The sequence below is a fragment of the Dermochelys coriacea genome, chromosome 3 (genome assembly GCF_009764565.3).
Source record: "Dermochelys coriacea isolate rDerCor1 chromosome 3, rDerCor1.pri.v4, whole genome shotgun sequence".
NCBI classification, from domain to species: Eukaryota; Metazoa; Chordata; order Testudines; family Dermochelyidae; genus Dermochelys; species Dermochelys coriacea.
In genome coordinates, this window is record NC_050070.1 from 66,417,290 (window position 1) to 66,425,366 (window position 8,077).

Genomic DNA, 8,077 nt, shown 5'->3' on the forward strand with positions numbered 1-8,077 from the left:
ATTTTAAAACAAATCCCCCCACAAAACATCTACTACAACACCTATTTGGAGCCTAGGGAATCACCTCCAGCCATCTTCCTTTAAATTTTTCCACCAGCTCACACCTTCAGGGCCTCCCACAGAAGAAGTCATACTTATAGCCAAGTAAAATTGGTCAAAAATCCCTTTTGAACCCATCAGTGTCATTCGTTATATTTAGAGGATCTGCCATTAAACAGTAACAGGGGTCACCCTACCTCTCCATCAGGGGCACTTCCGCTGCTGTCTCCATTCCCCTCCTTCTGCTCCTGGGGGCACTCACATGCTGCACAAATGATACTCGAAATTAGGAAGTTTTCCCTTTTAAACAAAACATATTCAACCCTTCCCCCATACAGCCAGGCTTCTGGCCCATCCACAGAGACTCACAATCTTGTTCCATGTGGAGAGCTGGGATGGAAGACCATCAGTCCTACACAGACCGCTTGTATTCTGCAGATTGCTGAGGAGAGCCATGACGAAACCTTCCAAATCCCTATTCTACCCCCCCACTCCCCCCCCCCCGCTGAGCCTAAAGAACTGCTTTATATAGTACCCAAAGGCAATCATAGTCCTCTTCTTGGTCATCTGCTTCTCCTGGGGACTCCCATTCCTACATGGAGAAATGCATTTCACAGCATACCTACTTTTAAAGGTGCTATGTACCCTTAACAGGAGAAGGAGACCACACAGGCAAAAGAGGATTTATGCTCGATTACAGCAACATAATCCATTTTACCTCTTCAGCATTCCCAGCTCTGATGTCTTGGGGGGAGGGGGAGAAGCAAGCTAATGCTTGAATCCAGACCTCATACTCTAGGTGGCAGAACTGAACATGCACTTGAGGGGCATGTCTACACAGCAGTTAGACACCCGCAGTTGGCCCATGCCAGCTGACTCAGGCTTGTGGGGCTGTTTAACTCCAGTGCAGATGTTTGGGCTCAGGCTGTACCTGAGCTTTGGGACCCTCCCACCTTGCAGGACACTAGAGCCCACAAGGTCAGCTGTGTAACAGGGATGAATTTGGAACCATATTTTATTTATACACACACACACACACACACACACACACTACTCAAAGTAAATTTGGTGTGTAGCCAAGAATAGATTATGCAGATTTACTGAGTCTCACACATCTTCTCTCTCTCACACACACACACACACACAGGCCCTTCAATGAATGGCCTGCAGTTGTGACACACAGCAACCAGAAGCTACTGTGGTGCCAGAGGAGCAGGCCGCCAAGAAGCCTCTATCTACATCCCTGCCATCCTTTCCCCACCCCACTCCAGCATTTCTGAGCGGGGGAAGAACAACCGAGCAGTGATGACAGAAGCTGAAGGGGCCTAGAACTGGCCCTAAGCCACCACCTCCACCAGCCCCCAAAGTCCTATCTACCTTCCTTCACCTCAGCTAACTCCCTTATCTTCCCCTCCCCCCCAAACCCCAACTTCTCCCAGTAGCTGCCTGCCTGGAACCCTCTCAAACCTAGCTACCCTCAGCCTCTCAATAGCCTCTAACCACTCCCACCCAGCTGCCACCCTTTATGCCTCCTGCAAAACTCCCTAGCTTCCTCCTCCCATCCTCTCTACTTCTAGTTTCTCCCAGCCATAGAACTTGCCCCCGATATATTTTGCCTCTGACTCCACCACCCCAAAACTCAGCTTCCATTAGTTTCTCTCTCCAGTTACATCCAGACATCCCCACTCACTCCTACAAATCCAGGTTCCTTTAGCTACTACTCAGCTGTCCTCTACCCCTCTGATAATCCCTACCCACCTCTATGTTCCACCCAGAAAGCTCCACAAACAGCTACTCCAGTTTCCTCCCCCCAGTCAATCCTAATTTTAGCACCCACCCCAGACACTCTTCAACATCCACTTATGTGCCAAGTTCTATGCAGCTCCATGTTTTACCACTTCCACAGCTCAGGGCAGTCCGTATTGCCCTTAAAGTGACGTTTACGGCTGTATGCAAATTTGATGAGCTTATCTGCAAATTTACTTAAAATGTCTCATGTGGAACTGGACTAAATTTGGCAGTGATAGGTTACGTAATAGTCATCACCATCTGCTAGATTCTAAAAGTGCTTACTCAGATGTCTGCTAAACTGTGAGTGGAGTCTTTTGCTACCAGAATGCTGGGTATTAAACACAGAGCTATTTCTTAGTGACATCAAACCAGTAAAATCTCAGACTCCTTTTTCTGCCTGCCAAGCCTATAGCAATCAGGTGGAAGTATGCCAAACAACTGGAACAATAAAGCCTAAATGGGTCTCTTTGTAGGTCTTCATCTGTTGCCAGTATAGCCTGAAATGAAAGCAAGGACTTAAACATGTTAGACCTATCCATAACCTTTCACAAAGGGATTCCCAGACAGAAGCTCTTATTGTGCTGTCTGAAGTCCTATGGGCTGTTTTCCTAAATTATACACACATGCAAAGGAAGGCTGTCAACCTTTAGAAAGCTGGAAGTATTGCTTGAGGTTCATAACTTTTCACTGCTCTAGTCCAGCATTTGAGACAAATGACCAAATCTTACCTGGTTTAGGTTATGTACTGAGTGTATTTGGAGCCAGAAGAAAACATTTATGTACACACACACACACACACACACACACAAACACACATCTCTTAAAAAGAAAAATGTTTACAGAACAAATAGAATGTCTCACCTTAAACTATTTTTTAAAACCATATTCTTGTAATGTTAAATTTGGGATCGCTTCACATCCACAGTGTAGGCAAAAAATGCAAGCAGCAACACTTCCCCTATAACAGGAACAGTTTAAAGTAAACAGAGTTTTTCATCAACGTTACACCAACAGCTAGAATAATAAATACAGATAGGAGGTAGCCTCACACTTCAAATAAATTTGTGGAAACAGCTCTCACAAACTCAGCCTGTCTCATATTTGTGCAGTTGTTGGCCATAAGGACAGCCATAACCCTTGCTGTGTCTTGGACAAGTGCCTCAGCTAATCACTCTTCACATCATCCCCAGCCTCAGTAACTAAAATTAGTTGACACTGCACAAGTGTCCAAACTATGATGGATTTCTGCAGCTCCAAGGGCAGCTCTTTATGTTTGATTGGCAGACCAGTGTGGCAACTGTCTGCCTGGGTGGCAAAGAGCAACCTATTTCTGTACCTTTTGATAAAAACAATAGCGGAGCAGAAAAAAGCAGCCTAGCACCTCTTTCTTCGAGGACAAACAGCAAAGAATGTAACCAACTGCTGTTCTGTTTGCAGGAATGAAAAAAGACAAACCTTGGGAAGTGAATTTAGTCCTTTAAGAGGATCATCAAACTTTTGCTATAAAATTATGAACATTAAACAAGAATCAGATCACTCATTTCTTAGCAGTTTATCATAATATAAGTCATGGTTCACTTTTTATACACCAATACTACTGTCCTAGAAAAAAAGGCTACAGCCAGAAGTTCTTACTCAATGTAGTGCCCAACACTAGATTTTCTTTGTCCTTTCTTCCTTCTGATTTACATTTTGGTCCTGTCCCACAAGATTTTACCCTTTTCTATTTCATTTCAAGGTAGCAGCAATCCTCTGGAACAAAATGAGCCAAATTCATCTCCAGTGAAACTCCACTAGCGTCAGTGAAATTACACCAGGGATGAATTATTTGGCTCAGTGATTTTAGAACTGGAAATACAGGCAGCGTCCTGGGGCTGCATAATTAAATTATATTGCAAAATCCGCAGGAAGGAACTTATACTATTGCAAAATCCGCAGGAAGGAACTTATACTGGGAAATCTCCTTGCGGATTTTCCCCTTCTTACAGGAGAGACAAAGCTTGATTCCCTCCACAGAAAAGCATTCACAAACCTGGCAGATCTCCATCTCCGGGGATCCTTGCAAGGTCAGGACCTTGCTTGTTGAAGCCTTGCCATCCCCCTCCCCTGCCTGCTCCCTGGCAATGTTGTTCCATGCTACCAGGGATTCCCTGATGGATGTTGAAGCTCCAAGAGAGGTGGGGGAAAATATACACAATAGTTGGTTCAACCTACGGCTGTATTAAGAAGAAAAAAGCTATCTTCCATGCATTTCCCACTGGCCCCACCCTAAGCTTGCCCCAGCTCCACTCCCTTCCTCCCTTATGCACCAAAGCGCACTCAATGGCCCTCTGACAGTGGCATTAGGCAGCCACAACACACACCACAGTATGGATTCTGTAGAGTGATCCAAGGGGATAAGGACACACCTGACTCCCAGGTCCATGTATGGAAGACCTTGGTGCAAGGGGAGGGGAAATATGATCTTGCCCTGAGTTATTTACTGAATTAAAAATCAGCTTCCTAAGTGTTTGATTCCTGGCACATGAGGATAGGAGGAGATGGTAATTATTATTACAACCATCAATGTCATCACTAGAAAGTTATTAATAATTTCAAAATAAGATTTTAGCGTTGAAAAGGCTTGTTTGGCTTTTTGTCATCATTTAATCCCGATGAATTATTCCTGGAGAAATATTTCAGCTGGAGTTTTATTTTCATTACGCCTCTATTTATATTGTGATCTATTTCTGTATAATACAGTACAGCTCTGATACTTGCCTTTGGATAGTGTCTATGTTTTTTTAAAAAATGTTAGAGGTTTCAAGAAAATAAAATCAGATGCTACAGAAACAAACTAGGTTCTTACACCATTTCCTGAGAAAATGCTACTTGTTTTTGTATTTGTGCCAGTAATAGTCAACATAAGTGTATAGCAAGTCTAATGAGCGTGGAGGATTCTACAGACTGTTTTAGATTTCTTGGAAGTTAACAATTTTTATCCACTTTTCCCTTTATGTAATGGGGAATTTTAGTTCAAGATTAGTCCACTGCATTGTGGGAACACCTCTAGGAAAACTCACAATTAATCCCAGATCCATCACTATACTTAAAAAAGTGTTTGCTTCCAGCTTTACTCAATAAATTGTTATATGCAGGAAAGTACAACTAGTCCTAATGATTTTCCTCTTTTCGCAGTAATCTATTAGAAGCAATCATTCCCAAATGTCTACAGCAAAAAGAAGTCAGATACGCCAACAGCAATTCTCCAAGCAGAAGTAGCATGTCAAAAATCAAACATAATAAAATGCAAAACAAATTTAATTCCCCCCCCCCAAATTGCATACAGAATTAAGTACAGTTCAGAGTTAAATAATAATGGGGAGAAGGAGATTTGAGATATAAGTAATAGTGGAACCAGTCCTACAAGCACTACTCACTACAGAAACTTAAACTTAAATAAGGGTTAGAACATCAACCCTTTTATGTTTTCATAGGAGACTTGAAAAGAGATGGAGTTGATAAAGTACTGTTGTAGCCATGTTATTCTGAAGATATGTGAAACACAAAGTAGGTAACCTACTCTGTACCAGTTGATATAGAGACATAGACAGCCTCTTTCATGTGGCGGGAACTAGAGGAGGAGTGTTTTTGAGGGAGGTTGATGGGTCCTCAAAAAATAAAAAATAAAATAAGGCCTCGAGTAGGGGAAAGAGTGGAGGTTTTATCTCCCCATTTGTGTCTCTTTATGCACCCCTGAGAGTAGAGGCCCAGATCCACAAAGGTATTTAGATTTCTAACTTCCCTTGAAATCAGTAGGAAGTTAGAAGTTTAAATATTTTCATGGATCTGGGGCAGAGTACCTGATGGGGGTGAATAGCCGTTCCATTTTCTCACCTGGGAGAATGTTGCCCTGTAACTGGTCGGTCTCCTACTGTGGAAATCTTTCCAGATATGAACATGTATGAAGCTTACTTATCATTCTTCTATCTCTCTCCTCTTCAGAAAGTTGCAGGATCTTTTTCTACACTTAATCCAAGTTCAGCAAGGGAACAGGGCTGCCAGTTTTGGCTGGATGAATTCCTAGAAGTTGCATCACATAGCATAATCTTTCATTAGAAATTAATCTTAAATTCCTAGAAACTCCAGGACAACCCAGGAGAGTTGGCAACCCTAACTGGGAAACATTCTGCATAAGAGTGAGTGGAGGAATCACCTCTAGTGATACTCTTCTGTATCATGAAGGCTCAGAGATTTGTATTTTAGAGGCTTCTCAGGAGATGTTCTAATATCAATTAGTGAAAAACTCTGTTCAGCTAATTTGAAGTGCTGTTGGCTCAGCCTAAAGCGAGTTTACCTAAGGAGGGAAAGGAGTTTCCTTACTTTTAGGAAAATTCAGAAGGAAGCTGAATTTGTAAAATGAACAGCCAATTTCTAATGATCAGTGTGATTAACTAGAGGTAGACCCAGCTGAGACCAACTAAAGGGAACACAGGTGAATCATCTGCAGTACCAGGACATTAGGTAACAAGGAAGCCTGTGCAGTAACCTGTACATCACTTTTATTGAAACCTTTAAGAAGATAGGAGTAGACAAATGCTCTGGGATAGTTGTACGGTAGAGAAGTAAAACAATAACTTTCCTCAGCTCAGGGGTTAGTTTTTCTCTACTTTTGCTCTCACAATCTTTACACATACTGTAAATTGGCTTGCAGTAGGTCTACAGTGTGCTAGGTGTTTTCTAAACATAATGAGATGCAGGCCTTCACTCAAAGAGCTCTGTCTAAGATAAGTACCAGAGGAAGGGAGGGGAAGAGGGACAAAACATTAAAAAAAATAGTATTAATTATCCCCATTGGCCTGTTATCTAACAGTCATTATGGGAATTTCTTGTTCAGAGGCCTTTTCTCCTCTGCTTGCATGAGATAGAAAGGCAGGAGGTAATAATAAAACAGGTTAGAGTGCATGAAACTCCAGTTTTAAGCTTTGATAAGCCTACTTAGTACTTGCCTAACTTCTTGCCTGGTGACAAGTATCAGGGGGTATCTGTGTTAGTCTGTATCCACAAAAATAACAAGGAGTCTGGTAGCACCTGAAAGACTAACAGATTTATTTGATCATAAACTTTTGTGGTTAAAAACCCCACTTCTTCAGTCTTTAAAGTGCCACCGGACTCCTTGTTGGTTTTGCCTAACTTCAAGCATGTGAGTGGTCCCCAGGGCTTGGAACTGTCATTATATGCTCATATAGTATACCTGCCCCTCTCTGAAGCCACTTTTTTGTTCTCCAGAATCTAAGCTTACTTTTTTTGTTAATGAAAGTGTCTGGCTGTTATGGTTGAGAAGAAAATCTCCAAAATTGCAAATTGAGTATAATTAATGCTGGGAAGTCTGAATGAGTCTGCGGAGATCTAGAACAATTGCTGGGAGAAGTGGGAACTGCCTCATTCATCTCAGCCAGCTGTTAACTCAAAAGCATAGTGATGATACTTTAAATATCAACATTGTTTTAACTAATTCATTCCTCCTGTGGAGGGTCACAGATCTGCACAACTTACTGAGAGTGACATTACATTTTGATGCTACATGTGGATAAGCTCCATCACTTATCTCCCATCTCCCACTCCTACTGCAAATCAAGGAGCCCATGTTCATAGATTCACAGATTCATAGATACTAAGGTCAGAAGGGACCATTCTGATCATCTAGTCCAACCTCCTGCACAGCGCAGGCCACAGAATCTCACCCACCCACTCCTACGAAAAACCTCACCTATGTCTGAGCTATTGAAGTCCTCAAATCATGGTTTAAAGACTTCAAGGAGCAGAGAAGCCTCCCTCAAGTGACCCATGCCCCATGCTACAGAGGAAGGTGAAAAACCTCCAGGGTCTCTTCCAATCTGCCTGGAGGAAAATTCCTTCCCGACCCCAAATATGGCGATCAGCTAAACCCTGAGCATATGGGCAAGATTCACCAGCCAGATACTACAGAAAATTCTTTCCTGGATAACTCAGATCCCATCCATCTAATATCCCATCTCAGGGGATTTGGCCTATTTACCCTGAATATTTAAAGATCAATTACTTACCAAAATCCCATTTCCCATCATACCATCTCCTCCATAAACTTATCGAGTAGAATCTTAAAACCAGATAGATCTTTTGCCCCCACTGCTTCCCTTGGAAGGCTATTCCAAAACTTCACTCCTCTGATGGTTAGAAACCTTCATCTAATTTCAAGTCTAAACTTCCTGGTGGCCAGTTTATACCC

At 42.4% G+C, this 8,077-nt stretch overlaps 1 long non-coding RNA gene across 1 annotated transcript; it reads right to left on the minus strand.

Moving 5' to 3' along the window:
- Nucleotides 1-234: 234 nt before the first annotated feature.
- Nucleotides 235-6,110, minus strand: LOC122459663. Its single transcript, XR_006280485.1, has 4 exons — nt 6,026-6,110; nt 5,785-5,892; nt 2,692-2,788; nt 235-304 (listed from the first exon to the last, which is right to left on the minus strand). It is a non-coding gene; the product is annotated as an uncharacterized LOC122459663 (long non-coding RNA).
- Between the last annotated feature and the right edge of the window lie 1,967 nt (nt 6,111-8,077).